The sequence below is a fragment of the Equus przewalskii genome, chromosome 17, assembly GCF_037783145.1.
Source record: "Equus przewalskii isolate Varuska chromosome 17, EquPr2, whole genome shotgun sequence".
In the NCBI taxonomy this organism is placed as follows: domain Eukaryota; kingdom Metazoa; phylum Chordata; class Mammalia; order Perissodactyla; family Equidae; genus Equus; species Equus przewalskii.
Window position 1 is genome coordinate 57,376,802 of NC_091847.1, and position 27,444 is coordinate 57,404,245.

At 36.5% G+C, this 27,444-nt stretch overlaps 1 protein-coding gene and 1 long non-coding RNA gene across 14 annotated transcripts in view; one reads left to right on the forward strand and one right to left on the reverse strand.

Annotated features, from left to right (window-relative positions):
- The window catches only part of ZNF385B (zinc finger protein 385B), a 385,687-nt gene that overhangs the window by 333,275 nt on the left and 24,968 nt on the right, over nucleotides 1–27,444 (reverse strand). For 2 of the 13 annotated variants that reach the window (XM_070581600.1, XM_070581595.1), the window contains exon 1: nucleotides 14,832–15,092. The exons of 8 other annotated variants lie outside the window; for them this stretch is intronic. The gene's annotated coding sequence lies outside the window, so the exon portion shown is untranslated. Of the gene's footprint in view, nucleotides 1–14,831; nucleotides 15,093–17,286; nucleotides 17,522–27,444 lie in introns of those variants that run through there. 3 more of the 13 variants (XM_070581597.1, XM_070581602.1, XM_070581596.1) reach the window with 3 other exon arrangements.
- LOC139076822 (uncharacterized) lies at nucleotides 11,154–20,034 on the forward strand. Its single transcript, XR_011528809.1, has 2 exons — nucleotides 11,154–11,238; nucleotides 19,789–20,034. It is a non-coding gene; the product is annotated as an uncharacterized lncRNA (long non-coding RNA).

Here is a 27,444-nt window from a genome sequence, read left to right on the forward strand (position 1 = left end):
GTAAGTCTTTCTTGGGCTAAGCTCTCACAATTCTGTTCTGTAATTTAACAAATTGTATTGTAATTATTTATTTTTATGTCTGTCTCCTTTACTGAGAGTCTCAAGACTAGTAACTATGCACTTAAGGAAAAAAAAATTCAGAATAAATTCCAAGAATAGGTAGAACAAAGGTGTAACAAACTAGAAAAATTCAGAAATCACCTTCAGCCCATGATCTTGGCAATCCCTAACCCTTTGTAGATTTGAAGTAAGTTATAGAAAGGGTAGGATTGTCACCCCAAAACAATGATCGGATGAATTAATATTATCATTTCTATCTAGATCTCTATTTACATGCCACCTTCTTCTGATAATTGAGAGAAAGAGAGAGAAGATAAAAACAAACGAAACAGAGAAAGTGCCCAAAGTTAGCCAAGATTGTTTTGCTTGTTTATTTCTATAAGAAGATCAAGACAGAGATAGAATTTCTTCTATTAGCCAGCACAATTTTTTAGAGGCTGCCTCACAGAGTGGTTATAAATGTGCACTCTGGAGTCAGGAGGCCTGGGTCTTAATTTCAGCTTCACAGTGTGGGCTTGCATCCCACCTACACATTTGGGTGGCAACTCACTTAACTTGCCTGTGCCTCAGTCTCCTTATGGATAAAATGGAGATAATGAGAGTACCCATTGCACAGGCCCCTGTGAAGGATTAAATGAGTCAATATGTGTAAAGCTCATAGCATGGTGCCTGACAATCAGCAAGACTGGTTAGCTGATGCTGCTTTTCCTCCTGCTCCGCCTCCTCCTTTTACTATCATAAAGACATAGTAATGAAGACAGTGTCATTTTAGAGCACAGAAAGACAAAGAGGCCACTGGAACTAGACAGTAAATAGTACTTGACAATCAGCTCTCTAACCTATGCTAGACACAAAATAAATTCCTCAGAAAATTTTGCTTATAAAGCACAAAAACTTCATAACATTTTAAAGAAAAAATATATAGGAGAATGTCTTTAATAGCTTGGTTTGTGAGGGGAAAAAGCCATAAAGCGGATACAAAAAGGACAAATCATTAAGGAAATGATTGTTAAATTTGACCACACTAAATTTTTAAAATTCTGTGGAAACAAACAAACAAAAAATACCATAAACAAAGTTAAAGGACAAGCCAGGCACTGGGAAAAGAAATTTGTCAGGATTAGTGCCCAAAAAATACAAAGAACTCCTACTAATCAATAATAAAAAGCAAATAACCCGATACAAAATGGGCAAGATGATAAACAAGCTCACACAATGGAAATGCAAATGGTTAATAACATAATTCAACAAAACTCCAGGATAATATGCCCCTTAATTAAAAAAAATAGGATATTACCTGCTTTGTAATTGGCTCCTAGTCCTCTGCCTGGACCCTGAGCTAAAGTTATCTTCTGAATAGGAAGAGGAGGATGTGAGTGAATCAGGGAGATGAGAGGAGAAAGTTAGGTCCCCCAATCTCTAGAATTTTTCCATCCCAATCTTTCAAGATCAGGCTGATTAGAGCCATTAACTTTTCAGTAAGGTAACCTAACATTCTTATAATAATTGAATTCTTTGAATCCCACTTGTTATGGGAATACCATGTTTTGCTGATGTTTTACAAGAAGAAGAAGAAGAAGAAGAAGAAGAAGAAGAAAAACATCATCGTCTTAGTAAAGGCTGGACATAGCTATGGGAGATTCTTACATATTGGAACAGCCCCTTGAGGTAGGTTTGATTATTATCCCCATTTTGCCAATGAGCTACAAAATGGTGATGAGCCCAAGGTCACCTAGAAGAGTCAGGATCCAACATCTGGCTCTTAACCACGTGTTATTATTGCCTCTAAACATACGACATAGGAAAAGATGCTCAATCTCACTAATAATCAGGGAAATCCAAAACTACAACATACCATTTCACACCATATACAGAATGACAAACATTTACTCGACTGACAACAAAGAGCACTATGAGAATGTGGAGCAATGGTAACCTATAATCTTCTTGAGGGCTTAGAAATTGCTACAAACACTTTCAGGGGCATTTGCTAATATCTACTAAAATGGAAGATGTACGTTCTCTATGCTGCAGCAGTTTCACTTTTAAATAAATAGGTAGAGAAAATATTTGCCAAGAAAATAAGTAGAGAAATGTTGATTTCAAACATATTTGTAACAGTAAAAAATATGTATTTAATAGCATAGATAAATTCCCACAAATGAAAGGCTATATAAATCTGGTATAGTCATAAAATGGAATACTATTCAGCAGTTGATATGAATAAATTGGAACAACTAGCTTCATAATAGATGAATCCTAAAATAATAGTATCAAATTAAGAAGTGAGTTGAAGGATGACACAACTGGCTACCATTTATATAAAGTTAAACAACATGAAAAAAGAGCATATATATTCTTCAATGACATGTGAGTGTATAGTAAAGTGCACAATCATGGAGCTGATAAACACCACATTCCAAGGCATGGCCACCTCTAGAGAGAAACGCATGAAGCAAGGGCACACGGGAACTTTAACTGTATCTGTAAAGTAGTGCTGGCTTTCAAAAAAACATAACTAAGGCAAATATGTTGGGATTTAATGAAACTGGGTGGCAGGTGCATGGTGGTAAGCTAGTTTGTATACTTGTCTCTACACTTAAAGTATCTCATAATAAAAATATAAAAACAAATGAAATGTGGCGTGCCAGAGAATATTCCAAAAATAAACAACAAAGGAGGCGATTTACATATATTTCATCAAAATCCTTTTCTGAGAAATGCATTGCTTTACAGGAGCATCTGTTGCTCTGAGTCTAGGTCTTTAATTTTGATGGGCCCTCCCTCCCTTTAGAGATTTGACAAAATAAATTGTTTTTCCCACAGTAATGACATTTACGGTTTTACATAAAACAACAAAGTAAGAGAAATCTCAAAACACAAATTATGATTAACAGGAAAATAAAATTAGGGGCCAAATGTTTATGAAAATATCAGCAATATGTTTGTCCTCACCTGGCAAAATATGCTGCAGGACAGTTAACAGCAGGTGAAATACAAAAATAAAATATGTTTTTACCACCTTATTAGAGAGCGTTGGTAGTTTCTACTCTATGCAGAAGAGAAAACACTCAGGGTTAATGATTTTGATTCAGGTGGATAACTTCAAGCTATGATTAAAGCCTCTGGAATATCAAAAGATAAAAGCTCAGGGACAAGAAAAGTCACTTCGTGTCCGACTATGAGTTCACTGGTCCGTTACTCTGTGCATTCTTATCCCGCCACCTAAGTTCCAGAATAAACAGTGATCTAGTTACAAATTCTAAGATTCAGGGATAGGGAAGAACAGATCAAGAAGTATGTCATGAAGACAACTCAAGATTTCGGAAAAACTCTCTTTTCTATCTTTGCATTTCTTGCGATTGAATTATCCCCATTCCCTTTATAGTTTATTCAAAATCATATGTCTTGGTGTTCACATGCTGACACCGTAACACCACACTTAAGCTAAGTCATTAGTGGCAATCTAAACTACATGAAATGTGGCCAAAACAAAAAATATACATAAAAAACACAAGAGCAATCAAACTGCAAAGCACAGAGTTCAATTTAGTCTTATTTTACACTGAAGGCTAAAAAATTTAATTATATTATATCCCAGACTAGTACAGATGGAAGTTGTTTAAAAAAGCATAGACATAAAATCTGGAAGTATCAGTAAAGGAAGATGTGGGGGGAAAAATACAAATTTGTCACAGAAAGTTTGGAAAACCTAATAATCAGGAGCCATTTACAACATGAGCAAAGAATCCATCATATCTGAGTAACTCACAAGAATGCTACAGTGTTTACGATGATTCATAGCCATGGCCTGGAATTTTCAAGAAAAAAGTACATGACATTTATTCAGTATACATTGATTTAGAAGTGTAAGAAACGAATTTTAAGCTCCTGATTCTAAAATTCATCTGGAAAAACAAGTATGTAGGAATTTCTGAAAAAAATAAGAAGGGGATTTGTCCTATCAGTATTAAGACACAGTGTAATGAAATAATAATTAAAAGAGTAAGATAACGTCACAAGAAGAGACAATCAGACTAATGGAACAGAATTGTCTCCAAACGCATAGTAGGAAATAGAAGTTAGTGATCTTCGACAAGGGCAGCATCAGCAATCAATAAATAATTATCTAATAAACGATACTGAAACACTTGCTCACCTATTTGGAACGCTAGCCATTGAGGGGAATTTATATTCCCAACTCAAACTATACATTAAATCAATTTCAGAAAGGAAGACTTAAAAAAAACTTTAACAAAAGGTCTCCATTTATTTAATGGAGGGAGGACTTGAAGTAAAAAGAAAAATGTTCAAAAAAAGAAAAGCATATTTTTTCAAAATGTAAATATCTTTTTAAAAATAATTATAAAAGTAATATGTGGGAAATTCAGAAATCTTAAAATGCATGAAAATGAAATAAGAAAGCTTGCTGATTTCGTTACATTTTAGAGTATATTCTTCATTTTTTGTTATGCTAAAACTAAGCTCATATATATATATATATATATGAGCTTTTCTTTTTTATTATTACATAAATGGGATCATGGTTGCTTTGTAATCTAAAATCTTCAATTTCTTTATTAAGCAGAAGTTTCCATGATAATAGATACTGATGGACATTGTTATCATCATTATTCAATGACTGAACTATATCTTATTTCATGAAAAGGTACCTTTTGGAATTAAAAACAAACAAAAACTTTCTCTTTCAACTACCTGACTTCAAAAGCCAATTTTGGAAGTCTTCTTTGGTTTCTCTTTTAGATTTAATAATTTAAAAACTCCTTAGATTAATGGGTGACTCTGGCTCAGTAGAGTCACTCATGTTCTAAAAAGTGCTGAGAAGCAAAGAGCATTTATATATTTCCATATATTATCTCTATGCATTTATTTTACTTTCTTTGAAAACTAGCGAAGTTGGATTTTTTAAGTATTTATTAGTCATTGGTGTTTCTTCTTTTCTAAGTTATCCCTTCATGTTCTTTGATCAAAATCCGACTTGGAAATATTTTCTTTATTGATTTGTAAGAGATCTCCACTATAATGTTTACAAATCTAATAGTTTTCATATATGTTATAAATAATTGTACCTGCTTGTCATTTGTGTTTTAACTTTATTAATTTTCTCCTGTGGGGAAGGTTTCAAATTTAGTCACATTTTTAAACAGTTACCTTTATGGTTTCTACCTTTATTGTCATGCTTAGAAAGATCATCACTATCCCATGATTATGTAAATATCCAATTAAACACTTTCATATGATCCTACGCTTTGTTTGTTTTTTAAATATTCGAGTGGTCAGCCTACTTGAAATTTAGTTTGGTTTGAGGTATGAGACAGAATTCTAACAATGTTTGCCCCCAAATTTGGACATTTGTCCCCAGTGAATGAAATACCTTGAATATACGCCAAATTCTTAGACCTTCTTGGGTTGTTTTGGGCTTACCATTCTGCCATTTATTTAATTAATTAAATTATAAATTGGTCATTTGACTACCTAAAACTTTTGAAGCATAAAAGTAAAAGGCAACTAATTAGAAAAACTCATTACAGAAAATATGAGAGACAAATGGTTGATAGCATTAAGATGATAAATCATACAAGTCAACAAGAAACTACCAAAACTCCAATGGAGGGCAGGGAAAATGGGGCAGGACATGAGCAGAAAAATCATAAAGAAGAAAAAATATGTCTAATGTAAACATTAAAAAGTGATTTTCATCTCTCTAGTAATCAAATAAATCTAAGTTTAGGAAATGAGATAACACTTATTAAACTGCCCAATTAGCAAAGATTGTTTCATAAAATAATAGTTCTTAAAAAGTTCTCAAAGTTGAAAAGGATCTAAGAGGCACTCTTACACTTCCCAGTAAATGGACAGAATCATTTTTTAAAACGACTTGGCAGTATCTAACAAGAATCATAAAGTCGTGTCTATCTTTTGATTCAGCAGTTTCCTTTAGACTGCAGCCTAGAAAATAATCTGAAATGTAGTAAAAGATTTATGTACGAAGGTATTTACCCTAGTTTTATTTATACACAAAATAGAAGCTAGGTAAAAATCCAATAAAATCATGAATATATAAATCATAGCACAACTACAGTATGCAATATTCTAGCTATTTAAAACAGCTATTTCCAAAACTGTTTAATGGCATGTAGAAAGTCTTATGATATAACGTTTGGCAAAAAAACAAGGAGGATTTAAAAAGTCTATATATAGTTGGATCCTAATCAGTCAAAACACATGTAGAAAAAAAACTGAAAATAAACACATAACGATCATCTCTGAGAAATGGGATTATGGGTGTTTATCATTTTCTTCATCCTTCATTTCCTTATTTCCAAAGTACATTACAACATGTCTCCATTGTTTTTATGAGCTAGATGGGAATATAAATTTGAGAATAGCCCGTGTTTTTAAGATGGGAAAATTATAAACAAACACATTTATGAGCTGTAAGAAGCAAAAGAGAGAGGGGAGGATGAAGGCTTAAAATAAAGGAATGTTTGCTTCAAGAGCCTGAGGGGAAAGGGCATGAGCAGCACGTGGATAGGCTTGCTCAGGAGGATAGCTCCCCTTTGAGACTTGTGGGGAGGAAGTACCAGATAGGGGCAAATACAGATAGCTTTATAAGCAGGAAATGGGGTTGGAACATTCACGGAGTTCACAAATATTCACTTTCACTACCTAAGTCAAGCATAAGTCAAGCTCATAAGCTGAGACTGAAATGGGTGGAGAGTGATTAGGGAACTTGAGAAGAATGATAACGATTACGAAAAGGGGATGGGAGAGGGAGCTAATTAAAAGTAGCACAGAGAACTGTCCTGGTATTTCTGTAAATACATATGGGATCATGAAATCATTTAGTTCTGGGGACCAAATGCAGTTACCATCTTGTTTATCAGAGAACAATCCTATTAACATGTCGGTGCCATATCTTGATTGATTGCATGAGTAATTGATTGAGGTTTTTTGATTCATTTAACACCATTTAAGCCCGTAACCAGGTCACTAATGCCATCCACATTTGCAAATCCAGCAGTCAATTCACAGTCCTCATATTATTTGACACTTTATCAGTATACGATACATTTAGGAATCCCTTATTCTTAAAAATTAGAATTCATTTGTTTCTAGAACACCACTCTCCCTTGATACTTCTCTACTGCGCTGGGTAAACGTTATAAACTTCTTCGCTGGTGCCCCTTCATCTATCAGATTATAAATATTAAAGTGCTCCAAGGCTCAGTCTTTGTGCTTCTTCCCTAGACTCATTCACAAGGTGATTTCATTAAGGCTCTTGGCTTCAAATACCTTTTGTACACTGACAATTTACATATATATTACACACACTCACACAGTGGTAGTCTCCATCTTTCACCTGAACTCCAAACTCATATAGAACTGCCTACTCTACTTAAATGTTTATCAAATTGTCCACAAGCAAACCTTAAACTGCTCCTCATCCCCAAATTACTTATCCTATTTAACTAAATGGAAACTCCATTCATTTAGTTTTTAGGCTGAAAACCGAGAAGTCATCGTTAATAAGTCTCCATCTCTCCTATCCTTTTCTAATACAGCTGCAAATCCTGTTTACTCTATTTTCAAAACACACCAGGATCTGATCTCTTCTCACCACTTTCCTTCCAGGTCAAGCCACAGCCATCTCTCACCTGGAATGTTGTGGTCCCCCAAGGAGCCTCCTCCCTCATTTCTTACTCCCACAGTCTGTTCTCTCCACAGAAACCAGAGGGATTCATTTTTTTTTTAAAGTCAAATCAGATTACTTGCCTGCGCATAACATTCTAATAACTTCCCATTTCACTCAGAGTAAAATCCAAAGTCCTTATGCATCCATAAAGCCCAAAGGGTCTGGCCCCTGCATTGCTCGACCTTGAGTCTTCCACATTTCTCCCCTTCACTCAATACAACAAGCATCTTTCTGCTTCTCAGCTTCAGGGCATTTGCACTTGCTCTTCCTTCTGTTTAGAGCACTCTTTCCCCAGATTAACTCAGGAGTCCTACATCAACTCTGAGAAGGAAGGCCTTTATTTATTTATTTTAATGTATTTTTCCATAGCATATATCCTCATCTCATATATTAATATGTTTGTATATTTGTAAATTTTCCCACCCAAATATAAGCCCCACAGCCAGACACTTTTCTGTTTTGTTCACTTTGATAGTCCCAGGACCTCGGCATCTGCCTGCTATGTAGTAGATGCTCATAAATATCTGCTGAATGAAGAGTGAATGAAATATTTTTCAGTACCAATTACGTACCAGTTTACTGTACTGGGTGCTGGAATAGGAAATTAAGCATTTTGCTCTGAAAATTTCTATGTAGCTCGGGGTTCTTAACCATAAATAATAGAAACTAATCTGGACTATCTATTTTAAAAAGGAAGTTATTGGTACAGTCAACGGGGGTTTCCCAGTCTGATTAGGGAAGGAGGGAGGCAGAGAGCAAGAGGAGCTTTCTTCTGCTTAGGTTTCCATATGGGAGACAAAGAAGGTCTCTAAAGACTCTACTAAGTAGGGGCCTCACCAAATAGAAGTTCAGTGTTTGTCCTAGGCGCATTTTCCAAATGTTTCTTCTCTAAGTAGCAAGACCAAGAAAGCAACCAAACAAAATATCTATCTAAATAAAAGCCCACAATCGTTTTTTTTTTTTTTTTTTTTTTTGCTGAGGAAGATTTGTCTTGAGCTAACATCTGCTGCCAATCTTCCTCTTTTTGTATGTGATCTGTGACCACAGCATGGCCACCAACAGGCGAGTGGTGTAGGTCCACGATCAGGAACTGAAGCCAGGCTGCCGGAGCAGAGCACACTGAACTTAATCACCAGGCCACGGGGGCTGGCCTGTAAAAGCCAAAAAGTTTTAAATATGAAGGTTCAGAAATATTAATGGTACTCTTCTGGATATAATACAGTATATTCTAATTGCCATTCTCTCATTTCATTTCAATTTTTACAAGAAAGCCACCAATAGATGTGGTGTAATTTATGGAAGATTCTTTTTCCTTTCTCTTCTTTATTAGCAACAAAATCCCAAAAGTATGATTTCCAGATTCTCCTAAGAAACATGAGCATACGATGTGTCCCAGACGGTGCTTTCCAATCTTTTACATACAAAAAGGAAGCTTTCACTGTGAAGAACAGTGGGCATTTTCAACTCTGTGGAAAGCACTAGAATGACACATATCTGTCCTTATACATTCACAAGCCAAAACTCTCAATTTCAAAATGGCAAGTCAACTGCCCACCTTCATATTCAGTCTTCTACTAAAATACTAAATTTTATTAATCTTCTGTTGCATATTATTTCTTAATTAGTCAATTATCATAATCAATAGAGCAAATAATAACAAGTGGCACAAAGAGACACAGAAAGAACATTTATCTGCAATATGGCAAAATAGTGTTTCTTGAATCTCATGATATATTCTTTGCCAACTTCTCATATGACCCTGTTGACTCAACAAATGTATGAAAGGCAATTTTCTCATCTACTTACATAATCTCCTCAACATTCACTTTCGCATATGAAAGCAGAATAAGTTCATGAAGTTCTTTCTCTTAAACTACATGCAAATAATAAAAATGAGTCAGTATCAAAATCAACCTCACTCCAAATGCAATCACATAAAATAATTGGTCTGAGTCACCCACCTCTAAGTCAAAGATCAAGAGAATATATACCAAAGACAAAAAAGTCAGAAGTTGGCTACAAAACAGTGGTGAGAAAAAGAAAGTTTAACTGTGTATGTGTAGGCATTACCCTGTGTGTGTGTGCATGTGTGAATGTGTGCACGTGTGCGTTGACATGAATGGGTCACATGTCATGTGTGTGTGTGCCAGCATTGGTATGTGGACATGTTAGCCTGATCAAGAGTGTGTGTGTGTGTGTGTGTGTTGGTCTGAGCAAAAAAGAGTGTGTGTGTGTATGTGTATTCACCAGAGCAAGAAAAAGTACGTGTTTGTGTTTGAGGAAGCAAACGTGCATGGGAGGGAAGGAGAGGATTGTATAGGTGTGTGACAGACAAAATGAGCGTGAGTGTGAATGTGTATTGCGCATGTGTGTGTGTGAGCATGTAACAGGCAGGAAGAACTAGAGCTTTTCTTTCCCTGCATACTGTGAAATGGGAATGTTTTCTAAAAAATTATGAAAACAGCGACAGTTTATTAAAACTTGCCTTTCCTACATAAGAGCAGGTACCTCTAAATGTCTTAATTAAACTCAATAGAAATTAGGTGTGAAAAATATCCTAAAACGATTTAGCAGCAGGGCATGGAGAATTCAGTCGATTTAACGTTATCGCTTTATGTTAACAGAATGTGATTTTTCTTCCAGTTTAAAATAACCTGATATAATGAATTATTTTTTCCTTCACTAAATGGCTCTCTAAATCAGTATTGCAATTGATTAATGTCTCTTGATTAAACATCACTTTATTTTAAATTAGGGTTTAACAGATAATTTCTGGTCACAATTAAATCTCTTGCTAGTGTGTTAGTGTTATACATAAACATGAAATACACCCTTGCCAGAAATGTTTCAACTTTTAAAACTAATTACCATGAAGCATTGACACAGCATGCTGGATTATAACTTCATTTTAATTTTTATAACACACTCTGCCTTGCTCTCCAGAGCTGACTGGGTGGGAATGCATCACGAATAGGTCAACAGAAAGGACAGAAATGTTCTCGTCTTCAATGCCGGCCCTAATGCTCATCAGATTTCATAAACCCCAAGATAAACCTGGGAGAGGATAAAATTCATCCAAGGGAGCTGCTCTTCCCCAAAGTTCCAGTTCCAAAAGCCTCTTCATCAGGTGGAAAGTAACAAAGGCAGGTTCTCTTTTTAGAACTCAGCTAATATTTCAGTGTGTTTGCTGTCAGCATCTCCTAGATACGTGTGCCTAAATATATGTACATTTATAAACACACACACACGCATCCACACGCAAAAATTTGTTCCACAATCTAATGCCACCTTGCTTTATTTTTCTAAATCAAAGTCTATCTCTGAGTATCCATTTGCCACTGGAATCTTTAAGTGCCTAGAACACAGTGGTCTCCCTTGTGACATCACCTCCCCATCCGCCATATCATCCATCCATCGCTCACAGGTCCTGTCACCTCCTAGGATCCTCCATGGGAGTGGAGGTGAGCCCCTGCCACTCTGCTCTCTGTTTAATAACCCTGCAACTCTAGGTGGGACTTTTCCACCTTTTTCAAGTCTTGAAACCCCGTTCCCTCTTGGGCAACCCAATCTAATGCCCCCCCAGAGAATAAACCCCAAAAGTTCTTTAGTTTTCTCCTTGGAGAGGGGAGTGAAATGCAAGATGCTCAGACTCAAAAAGTAATTGGCCTCTTCTTCCTGGGTGGAATGGAAAATAGGTACACTTTAGTCAACAGCAGGCAAAATTGCTGAGATTCTATTAATACACTATTTCTGCCTGTGTTTAAAGACTTTCTGGACACTCTGTAGTATATGAATTGTCCTTTTTTCAGACTAACAATTGGACATATTGCTCCAGGTATGTCTCTAGAAAAGGTGTCTAGAGGTTAAAAAAATGTACTTAGAATATTTTTTAAAAATGTAACTAGCATATTGTTGAAAATAAGTTTATCTGATGTTTCCAGACTTTCCAAATGTCCTGAGAGTGTGTATATATGTACATGTATGTGTATGTGAATGTGTGTGTGTGTGTAGGTAAGTCTATATATCATTCAAAATTTTCCATTGATGTGTTTTCCTGAGCTGTAACAGCTTTTTTTAAATAAAAGTTTCAAACTTTTTTATAATAGTTATTTAAAAATCTCTTTTCCAGTTTACTCTGTGGCTTTGGTTTTGTTAATGAGAACTGACATGCAGATTTCATCAAGATTTTCAAGTATATCTGCCTCAAGTTATACAGGGTATTGGCATAACTTTTAATCTCTTCTGACTGTGGCCATAGTCCTTTTCTCACTCTAAAATGTACTTATTTGCATTTCTCTCTCTCTTTCTCTTTTTATTCCATTTACCAAACGTTTATTTCATTGTTTGGTTTTAAACTATACTTTATTCATCAGTTCTACTGTTTTCCTGTTTTCTAACATTAAATTGCTGTTTTGTTTTTATTATTAACTTATTTTTACTCCTTAAGTTCCGTTTATGTTTGTTATTCTGTTTCAGGATTTTTTTTTCCTCCCAAATACCAAGAGTTGAATGTTTCACTCATTTATTTTCAAACTTTATTTTTAAAAAATAAAATCTCTTAGGGTTATGAATTTATCTATAAATACATTTTTGGCTGCAAAGTATAACTTTGATTGCAATTTTCTTCTTTAATTGCTTTCTTAAAAGTCTTTCGTGGTATTTTTTATTTCCTCTTTCACCTGGGGGGAATGTCTGTTTTTTCCTGTGAAGATCGTAAGCCTGGAAAAGAGTTTTGTGTATGGGGGCTCTATCTAAGTCATTAAAACCCTAACGATGTTACTAGCTATTGGTAACTCTCAGTTTATCACTGCATGCCTCTTTTCCGTATTTCTATCCTAGACACAAATACAACACCTCCTACTCACTCTCTCCAGTCCAACCTATCAAAACTAACAGAAGATTTCAAATGGAACGTTTAGCAAAAGTTTCCTACAAAACATTTTTTTCCTTTTTCTACTCAAAAGTACTTCTTGAAGGAAAGACTGGTTCTCTCTGGGAAGTCCTTGCACGGGGCTGGGGAGTGGGCACAAATCCCCAGTGGTCAGAGCGCAGCTCATTCCCTCTCCCTCTGGCACGCCCTCCCTCTCTGTACACCCATCCACACCATTTTTTAGGCAGTAATTGCAAACTGAGTCATTTGGGCAACCAAGGAGATCCTTATAATTGAAATTCTTTAAACTCATTTAGTATCAGAAATGCTCATGTTAATCATTTAAAATATCCTGTTAGACATTTGGGTTTCCTCCAACTAAGGAAGATGAAGTGGTTCAGGAGGCTGGGAACAGGGAAAGGGCTGCTGAGAAAATAAGTAAAGGCTCCAACTCAGACTTCAGCTATTTTTACACTTTATACCCCTTTGTTCAAAAACCACACATGAAACTAAAAACAATACTCTTGCTAAATGACTTCTACTTTTCGTGAGAACATTTCACAGTTTCACAAGCGATTCTTCAGACCTCTGACAGAGCTCAAAACAAGAAGCAATCTTAAGATGTCATTCCTTATCTAGCCATTTTACTAAGATGTACTTTACCCAAGATAGACTAAATGACAACCTGTTTTCCCCCTTGGTACGTGTCAGATAAACTAGCATTCCCAGTTCGGCCTTGACTAGAGTTCTTTCAGAAATGATTAATGATATATTCCAAGCAGAAGTCCCCAAGGAAAACATCTTCTCTTAATTCTTATTATTCTAATGAAATGGTATAGCTCATCATTCATTAATCTGTCTGGAGTGACAAAATAGGCTGCAAGCAAAATAAAAAGTGCCTCTATCACGTCCAAAAAGACAAAGCTGAGATAATTCATTAGCGAGAACATATGCTTAAAATTCACTGTGTTGCTGAATCATACAAGGTTTCCTGTAAAAAAGTAACAGCAACACATACATTATATTCCCCTTTTTTGAGGAAAATGGTTACCTCCAAAGAAGCCTACAGAATTCTTATGGAGTAATTAAAATTCTTGGTTTTCCATGAAAGAAAATTTCCTACGTGATAAATTTCTAAAACATATTGTCCTGAGGTAATGAGGTAAAGAAAAGCCGAGCGAGCACAGTGACTTACAAAGCACAGTGGGAAAGGGTGGTTACTGGGTTTTTGTCCTCCTCCTGATTTCTTATGCCTCCTCTTCAAAGATAGGCATGTGCCTGTCACTCCCATTAACCACGCATTTTGCAAGTGTGAGGCCATTCCACAGTTTATAGTTAAATTAACAGAGTTTAGTGCACCCCTTTTCTCAAAACTAGCTTTTAACTAAAGGTAATAGACTAACATGTAAAACCAATTTCTTCTGGCAAAGTACTTTAAAGTTCAACAATAGCATAAAGGTAATAATGATGAAAACTGTACTATTCTCTCTGACTCAGGACAATCCTAATCATCAGCAGCAGCAACTTAGACCAGTGATCAGGAGAGCTTGGTGGAGTCCTGCACTCATGGAAGGTGCCACTCCCAAGCCACGAAGGACATTTGTGCTCTGAATCCCATCTCCACATCCTGAACCTAACTTCCCTAGACTTTAGAACTTAAATCTGTACCCAAGGCTGGCATGTGAATACCATTTGGCTATAAAAATAGGACAGAGCGAATCTAGATGTCTCCTCTTGAAGCTAAAAGCTAAGATCTCAGATCATCAAGGGTTAAAAAATTAAGTCATTTGAATACCTTTTCCATTCTAAAGAATTATTCTCTTGCACGCAAAAATGAACACATCAAAACAGGAATTCTTGGCTTATGGGAGTACGCCATTCATTACATATACGGCATAATTCCAGTCTTAGACTTTTTGTAAAAATATTCTGAAAAATGGGCTACGAAGATATTAAAGTTCTGTTAGTGATTATATAACCTTGGAGACTGTGAGGGGAAAAAAGCAGGTTTCGGCCTGTGTATGGAAAATTTCCTCTACAGATGGGTTCTCTCAATTTGGGAAGGAAATAAAAAAAGCAATACAAATATCTAGTGTTCAAGAGCTCAAAATTCATAATGAATCAAAAGGTAACTTTGCACTTGGTCATACAGTCCTAGCCAGAGAAATATTCCCATTTACTAACCTCGATTCCATAAGCGAGATGAAGTAGTTGAGGTAATGAGAGGGAGACTCACTCTTCTGCTTGGATCTTGTCCCCACACATAAGTTCTTCAGTTTCCATAAAATGCTGGATAGAATTGCTATGCTCTATTACACAGGTGCAGGGCAAGTCTCACAACTGGTGAATTTTAAGTATACATAAAAAGATGCTTGCTTTAACAAGGCAAGTTTACTTTTATATCCACTTATCTCTTCCAGGCCACCCAAGGCCACAAAGCTGAGTTCATTTTTAACTACTTCTTGGCTTTTTGTCAAAATTTGGTTCACTATCAAGTGTGTCTGTAACATTTTCCTTAACACTCCTTTCTCTTTGTTCCCATGTTTCTCTTTGTACAGAGCATTCTGACTTGGACAGTTTTTCTTGCATTTTTACTGTTCATCCTGTCTCTATCTCCCTAACCCAACACCCAGGCTTGAAGACCTTCCTATATCAATCATAGAAATAGCAAGCCATTCCTCTTCTCAAATAATGGTTCTCAAATATTTGCATATCAAATGGTTTGCAATTATTTTTAAATCTTGTTTGAGTTAGGAAGTCTTTGGCTGCAAGTAACCGAAACACCAACTCAAAGGCTTAAACAATAAAAGTTAGTTTTAGAAAAAGCAAGAGAAGTTATTGGTTCATGTATCCAAAAACTCCAGTGACAAGATTGGCTTGATCCAGCAGCTGAACAATGTCACCAAGACTATCTTTGCACCATCCCTTGGACCGTAGGTGTTGTAATCGCCCTAAGGCTTGTTTCGATCTTCAGATGACCTGCAGTACCTTCTCAAGCTACAGCTTCAATTACTTTCAATAGGAAAGTCATGACCTATTTTCTCAGTAGCTTAATTAAAATGCCAGTATCCAGTCTAGTTGTATACGTCTGGACCACATGACCATCACTAAAAAAGATCACTGAGGCTAAGGGGATGGGAAACACTGATTGCTTAAGCCAATCAGGGCTCTTTCGGAGCTGAAGGAGAGGTCTTTGTTACCTGAGCTTCATGATCAGGAAATTTGGAATACAGTATTTGAAAGAGAGAAGGGATGCTTGGGAGTCAACCAACAAAGGTTGACTACAAAACTAAATCCTTGATATTTATGAGGTTATGATTCGTCTGCACTTTCTCTTCCTTATAACCTCCCACACAGAATATTGTAGCATTCTCTATATAGCAGGTGCAATCTGAACGATGATATTAGTAAAACACAAACATACAGAGAATACATGCTGAATATATGCTTGCTGGACCAACTCAACACATTTGGGAATCACAAGATGAGAAGAAAATAAAATTTATGAATCATATTTAAACAAATTTGTCATTCAAAAAACTCATTGTGACCACAGACCCATGTTTTGCTTTTTGCATTATTGTTTTTTCACTTCTAAAGCACCATACATTTTGAATTACACTTGGAAAGAACATTTGCTTCTCTAATATTTTAATTGTGATTTTATAAATTTCCTGGAGGATAAAAATAAAAGTTAAAAATATGACTTTTAAATAAGGTAGCCATACATACTGGTATACCCAGAAGATTCCTGGTTTGTGCCTGTTGTCTCTAGGTTAACTATTAATAACACTCACTTTCACTCTCAAGAGAGTCCTGCTTTGGACAATAAATAATATGGTCAGTCTAATTTAAATAAATGTCAAACACCTATATTATATTCTAAAAGAAATTTGAGACATGAATACTACCTAATTAAATAAAAGTAAAGTTAAATAGGCATACTTTTTCATGAGTAAAAAAAATAGTTCAATTTATCATGTTGTAAAACGGAGAGCATCACTTCTAAAGTCTGAAAGAAAACTCATTTGAAGCCCCAGCTGTTGTGCTTTAGGGATGTGGATTAAAGCTCATCATTATCTTTCTGTTAATACCCTTCCCTGGACCAATCAGTGGTTGGATGGTATTTACAGACCCTGGACACTGAGCTGACCTGAATGGCCTTTATATTGCAATACAATCAGATTATGTCTAATCTAAATGCGGCATGTCCTTTATAGAACAGACAAATCCTAATCCCCCATTTACAAAAGCAAAGACAGTCCAGTCTCTGATGGCTATCTCTTTATTAAATTTTTAAGTAACAGACATTAAAATAAATTTTAAATTCACTCAGTCTAAATTTAGTGTAAAAATAACTATTTGGAGGTTTTGAGCTGTGGGTAAAGCACTTTTTTGATAGTTTAAAATACGTTATTACAAAAACACAATTCTTTTCCTTCTAAAGAATACAGGTTGACAAAATAAACTACTCGCACTATTCTAAAAGAATAAAGTCAAGCTTTAAAAGCATCTCATTTCCTGTTTTCTAAATTACTTGAGAGTTTATCTTGAAGCTCAGATTAGTTAGCTGTGCCTATACTTTATCAGTTAAGCTGTAATAATATTTTAAAGCAAAAGTCCCCACAAGACGACTCACCAAACCATTCTGGAATGAGCCTTCCTGCCTTTTGCCATTTCCTTACACTGTTGTCAAGTCCTGCTTCACCATGAGCCTTTGAGATTGGGTGCCATTTTCAAGGACGTGAGGGGGTGAAGTATGGTTGGTGGCAACACTTCCTCCCCTCCTTAGCTCATGGCCTTCACCACCCGCCAGCCCCAACTTTCTTCTCTTTCATTGCCATCCCCGTCCTCCCAGGACCCTAGAATTCACTGTCAGTATTCTGATGTCATCTCCTTCCTCAGCTCTGCAGGCTTCAGTGAGACTAAATTTGGAGGATCCTCCTTTTTAAAGTTTACATCATCTCTTTGAGCCACATGACCCGGAAATGAGAGTCTAAAATTAGAAGAGAATAGATAGATAAAGAAATAACTGAAGTACGAAAAACAGCTATCCAAAATGTAGCTACCACCCTCACATGTGACAGAGTTTGGGGTTTGGAATTGTCAAGCAGAAATGAAGTTCAATGTTCAAATGAATTAAGGGAGAAATTTTTCTAAAGGCATTAGGAAGGGAAAGAGCATATCCGTAAAGACTGATAAAGACAGCTCTGTAAAGCCACAAATAAAACAACAACAAAACAAGCAAGGGCTTTGATGCACTCATGGGTTTTCTTCAGGGAAGGATGTGGAAGGCGGGCTCGTTAGCAACAACAAAAAGATGACACTTCTACTCTAACTCGATGACTGATTTCATTCCTGTTAAAATACTCAGAGGCCACTTTCCCCGGCCCCATCCATCTCTATGAAGCAAAGGGCTCTATTGATAGTTCTGCTGAGAAGTAAAAATATGCCTGAGAGGTGCCTTGAAAACATTTAGCACCCTCCCTTAAAGCAGGGGCTCGGTAGCAAAATATGCCTCCACAATGCACACAATGCATCTGCATCCAAAATGAACTGGTGTGGGTTTTTTTTTAAATTTGCTTTGTAAATTATCCAGGATAAAATTCTTGCCTAGATTCCTCTCACTGCCTAGCATCTACCCACAAAATATACACTAAAAATAAATATCAACTGCTCTTGCATCTATAAGTAATGTATAAGAAAGGTAAATTTGAAGCTAAAAATTCATAAGGCATATATCAAAGACAAATTTAGTTGACTTCGTGTTTATGTGTCAATTCAAAACATTCAAATCCTTCATGCATTCAACACTTAGTAAGTTCCTACCGTGTTCTAAGTACTCCAGCAGACAGAAGACAAATACCTTTAATGATGTGAAAACCAAACAGAAAGAAATATAATTATTTAAGGAGATAAAATGATATAGCATACTATAAGAGATGCATAAATTCTTCAAGCTGCCCTCAGTTTACTAACAACTCACCGTGTGCCAGATACTGTGTTAAGCACTGCGGATACGGCAGTCAAAATGCGTAAATATACATAACGGCACGTATGTCATTTTAAGAAAATGATAATTCAGTGGGATATGAGTGTTTCATATTTATATTTTTGTAAATATAAATAATTTATTGAAATATACAATTTTGACATGCAAAAGATAAACAATAATTCACAGTATTAAATAATATTAAATATTCTTTAAAAACGAACCCTAAACACATCTTATAACCAGAATGGCTCCACATTACCTAGCCTCCTATAAATTAACTGCTGCCTATTAAATGCTGCCTTTATTGGGGCTGAAGTGGATGTAAATATTGCCTTTCTCATAGCATGTTATTAAAACACAACATATACACATACAAGCAAAAATCATAAGTAGGCAATCTATGAATTGTCATAAAGTGAACATACCCCATGTGACCAGCATTAAATCAAGAAACAGAATCTTATCCAAACCCCAGAAACAAACTCAAGCCCCCTTCTAATCATTTCCCACCTCAAGGGTAACCACGATCTGGCTTCTAACACCATGAATTAGATTTGCCTGTTTTTAAACTTCCTAAAAGTGGAATTATGCAGTATTTATCCTTTTGTGAGTTTTATCCACGTTGTTGTATGTGTTTGTGAATCATTCATTTTCATTTCTCTATAGTATTCTATTGTATGAATATATAACAATTCATTTATCATGTCTCCTGTAAATTGACATTTGAGTATTTTCCAGTTAAGTCCATTACAAACGATCCTGCTATGAACATCCTGTGTTTGAGGACATAGCTATACTTACTTGTGGAACTGCTAGGTTTGCCTTATTTACTGTTTCTTTGTAGCATTGATACTTTCAAACAGAGCAAATGTAACACAGGAATATGTGGGAAGCCACAGAAGAATACAGGAGGTAAAAATACATCTTGCAAAGAACAGCTGGACCAAAATTTAAACACTGTTTATTAAATTGTTTATTAATTCTTTCACCATGAGTCCACCATATCACATATCATTTAGGGATAATGGCTTTTTTTTTTTTCAGAAACTCTTTATTGAAAGTACAACGTGAACCCATTTCTGCTTTGTACCTTGATTAAATAAAACTTAAAAAAGAATAAATCTTTTATTCAATTTTATCTTTCAGATAATTTGCTTCAACATTAAGCAAACCATCATACTGTGAGTGGCTACATTACTGCTAACAAGAATGTACCAAGAGTATCTAAAAGGAAACATTTAGAGAAGAAACAGCTCTTGGTTTTCATGAAGCTTGAGAGTTTTAAAAATACAAATCACTTCAGGAAGAACTTTCCTTTAAACAAACCTATGTAACCAAATCACTGGCAACTGTATTTCTGAAAATATTTAATAAGACTTGCATGATTTGAAATACATGGGTTTTATGGATTGCCTGGGCTCTGTGCCTGGAAATTCTCCCAGGGATCATCTCACGTTTTTATTCCTAAGATCAACAATGTTGGCAGATGTTAAGGCTTGTTAGCCAAATATAGTGATTTAAAAAGAGAGAGAGGGAGGGAGACAGACAAACAGACAGATACAGACAGAAAGAAAGGAAAGAAGGAAGGAAGGGAGTCAAGCATTTTAACAATCCTCCAAACCGTAACTCAAAGGATAGGATAGATAAAGGAGAACTCGTAAAGGAGTGGAAGCGCTTGAACAATACTACACAAAACATTTTATCGAGTGACTAGGTTTTAGTTAAGAAATACAACCAGATCTAAATCCTACGCACCATTCTACAGTCTTTCCAAATCATTCTAAAATATAATAAAAGAACAAATGTCAAAATGCTTCACTGATAAACAATTCCATGTTCCTCCTAATATTTCTCCACATAGTTGAAGAGACTTTGTTCACTGAAAAAGCATTAAATATTCTCCCAGATCTTCAGTGATTAAAATATCTCTTTATAATTGCCTTCAGGAATAACGTTAATTCATTTACTAGAGGAAAATTAAATAAACTGACAGCTGGACATCCACATGCTAAAAAATGAATCTAGACAGTAACTTTACATCTTTCACAAAAACTAACTCAAAATGGATCAGAGACATAAATGTAAAACAGAAAACTATAAAACTTCTAGAAGATAACACAGGAGAAAATCTCAATGACCTTGGATTGGACAGTGAGTTTTTTGATACCACACGCAAAGCATGATCCATGGAAGAAAAATTTATTAAGTGGAGCTTCATTGAAATTAAAAACTTCAGCTCTGTAAAGACAGCGTTAAGAAAATAAAAAGACCAGCCACAGATTGGGAGAAAATCTTTGCAAAACATATCTCATGTCCAAAATATACAAAGAACTCTCAAAACTCAACAATAAGAAAAGAAACAACCCAATTTAAAAAGGGCAAAACATCTGAATAGACACCTGACCAAAGAAGATATACAAATGGCAAACAAGCATATGAAAAGATGATCAATATCATCTTTCTTTAAGGATATGCAAATTAAAACAGAGAGATGCCACTACATATCCATGAGAATGGCTAAAATCTTGTTAGAATGGCTAAAACACTGACAATACCAAAGGCCAGTGAGGATGAGGAACAACAGGAATTCTCATTTATTGCTGGTAGGAATGTAGAACGGTACAAATATTTTGGAACAGGTAGTTTCTTATGAAGTGAAACAGTCTCACCATATGATCCAGGAATCATGCTCCTAGGTATACACCCAAATGGGTTGAGAACTTATGTTGAGACAAAAACCTGCACACATATGATTATAGCAGCTTTGTTCATAATTGCCCAAACTTGGAAGCAACCAAGATGTCCCTCAAGAGTTGGATGGATAAAGAAATGGTGTTACATCCTGACAATGGAATATTATGCAGCAACAAAAATAAATGAGCTATCAAGCCACAAAAAGACATGGAGGAACCTTAAATGCATATTGCTAAGTGAAAGAAGTCAATCTGAAAAGGCCATATACCATATGATTCCAACTATATGACAGTCTGGAAAAGGTAAAACTAAGGAGATAGTAAAAAGATCAGTGGTTTCCAGGGGCTGGGGAAGAAGGGGGAGGGAGATGGATAGAGCACACGGGTTTTTAGGGCAGTGAAACTATTTTGCATGGTACTGTAATGGTGGATAACAATATGCATTTGGAAAAACTCATAGAACATACAACACAAAGAGTAAACGCTAATGCAAACTATGGACTTTAGTTAGTAGTAATGTAGCAACACTGGTTCATCGATTGTAACAAATGTACCACACCAAGGCAAGATGGTAACAACAGGGAAAGGGGATGGAAGGGGGAGCATAGGGAACTCTGTACTTTCTCCTCGAATTTTTCTGTAAACCTAAAACTGCTCTAAAAAATAAAGTCTATTAATTAAACTGATTTTTATAAAATATCTGAAAACACACTATAATGCTCATGAAATGGAAAACAAGAGAAATTGCATTTGAATCCTGAACTTAAGATGCCTGGTCTACATAGACTTCCTTTTCCAGGCAGTAACCGTAATAATAATGATAATGGATAATAGTTACTGTGCATTTACAAAGTGCCAGGCACTATGCTACAGATTCTATGCATTAGCTAATTTAATCCTCACATAACCTTGTGAGGTAGGTATTGTTATCCTTGTTTTTCAAATAAGCAAACAGGAACTTTCCCAATTCACTGAGCTAGGAAATGGTCAGCAGGTTAACTGGCCCCACCCCACACTCTTAACCACAGAGCTACATTGCATTGTATTGCAAAGTGACGATCCAGTAAAATTACATGAAACTCTCTCAAGGATTCCAAATTTATCAGATTAGGTCACTTGAAAAAAATAGGTAAAAATGGGCCTATCATCTAAATTATTATACTTTAAAAAAAACAAAACCTATCTGTGACCTACATACACTTGGCTATATTTGCATAAAATGAAAGTATAATCTCTAATTTTCCAGAATTAGATTTCCTTGCTAGCAGGTACCAATGCTTTCATGGCCCAGAAGTTTGCTCAAACGTTCTTTCCAAGAGAAAAAGAGAGGTCTATTGGGTTATAGCAAGTAATAGGTATGCAGGCAAAGGGGCCCAGCCCTGGGCCTGGAGTCAGGAGGCCAGTGTTGTGGTCCAAGCCCTGCCACTCCTGTGCCAAGCATGCCTGTTTCTTGGGATCTTGATTTAAAGAGACTGATAGAGAAAATCTGAGTACCTTCTAGTTCTCTGATTCATGCACTTGGAACCTTGCAGATTATTAATTCTTGTAACAGAGAAAAATAACTTAGTCATAAGACATGAGCAAATTGTAAGAGGGTATGGAGTTTCATTTCAAGTTAGGCAAGACTGCCGTGGTATAACATCCAGCTGTGGGTTTGAAGTTCCATGCCAGAGCCTCTTTCCACAGACATGTCTCAGAGTAGCAGTCAGATGAATGAAACTGTGTTAGAATGAGGAAGATGTGTTCCAGTGGGTATCTTGGGTGATGCTGCATAACCAAGGCCCTATGCAAAACTGAAAAACATAAAAAGTCTACCTCGTGCTATGCTTGCAGAGGAATCTCCCTCCTAGCGAGGCGCTCCTCTGCCGCCTACTCCCTTGCTTCCCCACCTCACTGGGCATCCACCCCAGAATGTTCCTTCAAGTTCTCTGTACACTACAAAATATTCACCTCTTCTTTTAAAAATGAGTCTCATTCCAGCTCCTGTAGGATTTAAAAGCAAACAGATTAAAATGAATCTGACTACAGCATAAATAGCCAAAAGGAGCTTAACTCTTCCGGAGTCAGTATTTGCATTTTTCAAATGCTAATATACACAAACCTTTCAAAAGTGGAATTTGGGTAAGTCAGAGGAAGTTTTGTGGGCTTTTAAAAAACCGACTAGTTTTTAGGAAAGGAAAGAACACTGTTCTCGGACACCCTGCCTTTATTACCCACCCCACCTTAGCCCATCAAATCAGAAAAACAAAACCAGACACCAAACAAGCCACTGCCCCCTTCTGAAAGATTGCCGATCCAAATCGGAGCCACCTGCATGATGCCAGGGCCCGCGGGTTCTCCGGGCTGACAACTTAATCTACCAGCCTAAACTGTCAAGTATCCACTTTATAATTATCATGTTCCACACTAATAATCAAAGCATCTCAGAATTAAAGTAACATGCTTAGAGAAAATATTCAAGACAGAACTGCAAATAATTTTTGTTACATGAGTAAATGAACCACTCTAAGAGCAGAAGTGATTCTGCTGACATTACCTTCAATAAGAAACATTTTTTTCATTTGAAACTTCTCTGGTTTGGGCCTAAAATAACAATGTTTTATGTAAAGAGTTTTTCAAAGTTATTTTATGCCTTCTCTAAAGGCCGCACAACTCATTATTGTACATTTCTCTTGGTACCACCCTGGATACATTGAAGTTTATATATTTTTTCAAACATTCAGATGCTTTGTGCAATTTTATTTAGACACAATTGAATATTTGAAGACATTTTTCATTTTTTCAGTTTTTTGTTTCCCCAAATGTGCTCATATTTTGACTATTTCAGGAGACTACAGAGGGAGATCATATAGACAAAAAGATCTTTTTATTTTTCTTTGAAACTATTTCAGACCTCACAAATAAGATGCAGTACACATGAGAAACACTGCTCTACAGAAGATGCACACCTACACAAAAGAATGAAAACACCCGGTGGAAACACACATACACACACAGCATCCTGCTTAAAAAAAAATAGTATAAAATTCTCAGATGTAACGTTAAAAGATTGACAATTAAGGGGAGAAAGTATTAATCCCAGAATCAAAACAAAGAGGAATATTATTATTTGCAGGTAACGTTCTACAAGCAGATTGATTCCATCATGACCTGTTGATAAAGCTGCCATAGAAATGCATTCTAAGAATAAAAAGTGTGGAGAGATCTTGAATTTCATGAGTCTGTTGTTGGTAATGGTATTAGTATAGCAAGTCTAAAATTTGGGGAGAGAGTGAATAAATGAGTAAATATTAATATGTTGTTGGGAAGCAAGGTTTTCTCTGTGGGAGAAGGGAGATACAGATCTCGAATGAGGGAAGGAGAAACAGAACGCTGTGGTACCGGATCAGAATTAGAGGTATGGTGGTTAACTTCACACCATACCGCTTGGGCGGCCCAGGGTTCACTGGTTCAAATCCTGAGTGCAGACCTATGCACTGCTCATCAAGTCACGCTGCAGTGGCATCCCACACAGAAGAACTAGAAGGACATACAACTAGGATGTACAACTGTGTACCACGGCTTTGGGGAGAAAAAAAAAAAAGAGAGAGAAAGATTGGCAACAGATGTTAACACAGGCCAACCTTCCTTACCAAAAAGCATGCCCTAAAAAAAAAAGAATTAGAGGTATTAGTAAGAATTCATAATTCTGCATGTGTGTGTCTTTGTATTTATTTACTAGCTCTGGACACTGAAAGATTCTAGAAGCAAAGATACCCCCATTCTGAAAATAATGATACCCTGGTAGCAAAAAACACATCTAGTTCCAAGATGTTGGTTTCTAAATATCCTTCTCCACTAAAAGAAACCAGGACATTTTGGAGAAATCACTGATTCCTGGTCTGGAAAAGGAAAAGTACAAAGTAAGTCTGAAACTTCTTTCTATGGCAGAAAAAAAGGAAGTGCTCAAAAACTGATTGAAAATGTCAGCTTGACAGGCCAAATTTGGGACAATGACAGCATCAAAATGTATAATGGCAGGAATGGATTATAACATATTGAATTTTTTTAAATCCTTGAGTCCATACTGATTTGTTAAAAGGGGGGAGAGAGAGGAAAAATTTTCTTTACCTAAGTAAGCCAACTCATGAGTATAGAAGGAACCAGAGAAGGAGAAAATCATCATTTTCACAACCACCATAGTAATAACCAATTCTGGAAAGATGCATGTGTGGATGCTAATATCATTAGGTGAAAGGCTATTAGGAAACAAGATATTCACAGAGTCTCAGAGTATCTCCCCACAGATTATTTATTGATTACAAAGGGGAAATGATACCTTTACAATGGGAAAATCTGGCAGATATACCCTTACCAACTGATCACGTTTAATATCACCAACATTAGGACACACTAACATCATAAGGCACCTGATATTATGCACTATGAAGGACACGACACCACCTATGGAGCATTCTTGTCAAATATATTTAACCTAAATCTGATCATGAGGAAACATCAGACAAATCCAAACTGAGGGAAATTCCACAGAGCAACTGACTTGTACTCTTCAAAGATGTCAACATCTAAAAAATAAAGAAGGCTGAGGGACTCTTCTGAATTAGAGGAGACAAAGAAATATGACCATCAAAAAACCAGCTGTAAAGGACATGCTTGGTACAATTTGGGAAATTTCAGTGTACGGTGTATAGTAGATAAAAGCATCATATTCTTGTTTCCAGGACATGATCAGAGAGATGCTGAAGTGTTCAAGGGTGAAATGTCATGACATCTGCAATTAACCTTGAAATGCTTTAGCAAAACAAAACATAAACCAAATATGTAGAGAAAGAAAAGAAATAAAGCAAAGACAGCAAATTGTTACCAACTGGTGACTCCACATGAAGAGTTTTTGTAACTTTTCTGGGTTTCTGTAATTTTTCAAAATAACAAATTGTGGAGGAAGGTGATGACCCTTGAGGTAATGGGACATTTTTGTGCGTGCTTTGGCCCCAGAACTCTATACTCCACATTATTCAGGTGGGGCCTAGATCTAAAGGGGGATGTATAACTTAAACAGGTGCGCCACAGCTTCTGGGGGTGCTGGTGGGGGGCAGCTGGGAGAGTCTCAACAAACATCTTTGGAATGTAGCTTTGCTAGAACTGCCCCTTCCTTACTATGGTTTTCAAGGCCCTGCACTATCTGCCACCCTCAGTTCTCAATTCCTACCTCTCTTGCCCTTATATCTTACTCCATGTCCCCACTTTCCTCTTGTATTCTTCATGACCATCAAACTCCTTCCTCCTTGAACTTTGTGTTCTCTGCATCCTCTGCTGAGGGAGCTCTGATCCCAGACTCCTGTGCGCTGCAGCCTTCGCATCATGTCGGTCTTGGCTGGGGCTCCCCCTGGGCGGGGGCGTCCTTCCCCCGACAGCAGCAGCTCTAGAGCGGCCCTCATGCCCTGCACGCTCCCTCAGCACATCTTGTTTAGAGTTGTTCTTTATGTACTTACTCTGTGGCACAAGACAGAAAGCATCATATTTATGCATTTATTTATTTATGCATTATTATCTGCCCTCCCATGAAGGGGCCTTATCTCTCTTGGCCACCGCTGTAACGCAGGGCCTCGATCAGTTCCTGGTGTACTCCACAAACACTTACGGACTCCATGGACCAGCGGTGCTGAAACCCTGCACAGCCCTGAGGATTAAATGCCGTATTGCTTCCCTTGCAATATTTGCCTTCAGAGCAATAAAGCAAAAACGCAAAATAAGAGAATTTGAGTCAATGGACTTTCTCATGTTTCTTTTAAAAGACAATTTCAAGATACCTGAATCAATGTTCTCGTGTTTTCTAGTAAAACAAAACTATATGTGCAAACAATCACAAATCATAGCAACTGGACCTTCCTGTCACCGTGACGGTAAATGAATGAGGGGATGGAACTGCTGCCTGTTTGTCCCCAGTGCTCCAGACACCACCCAGAAGAGAGCATTAAACAATCGAAGGTGGGAACCTCTTCTGCCTTTCCACTTCATTAAATCATACATCATTTCTACATGTGAGCCGCCAGGCTATAAATCATGTGAGACAGAATGAGAGCTCATTTAAGGGTCAGCTGAGCATATA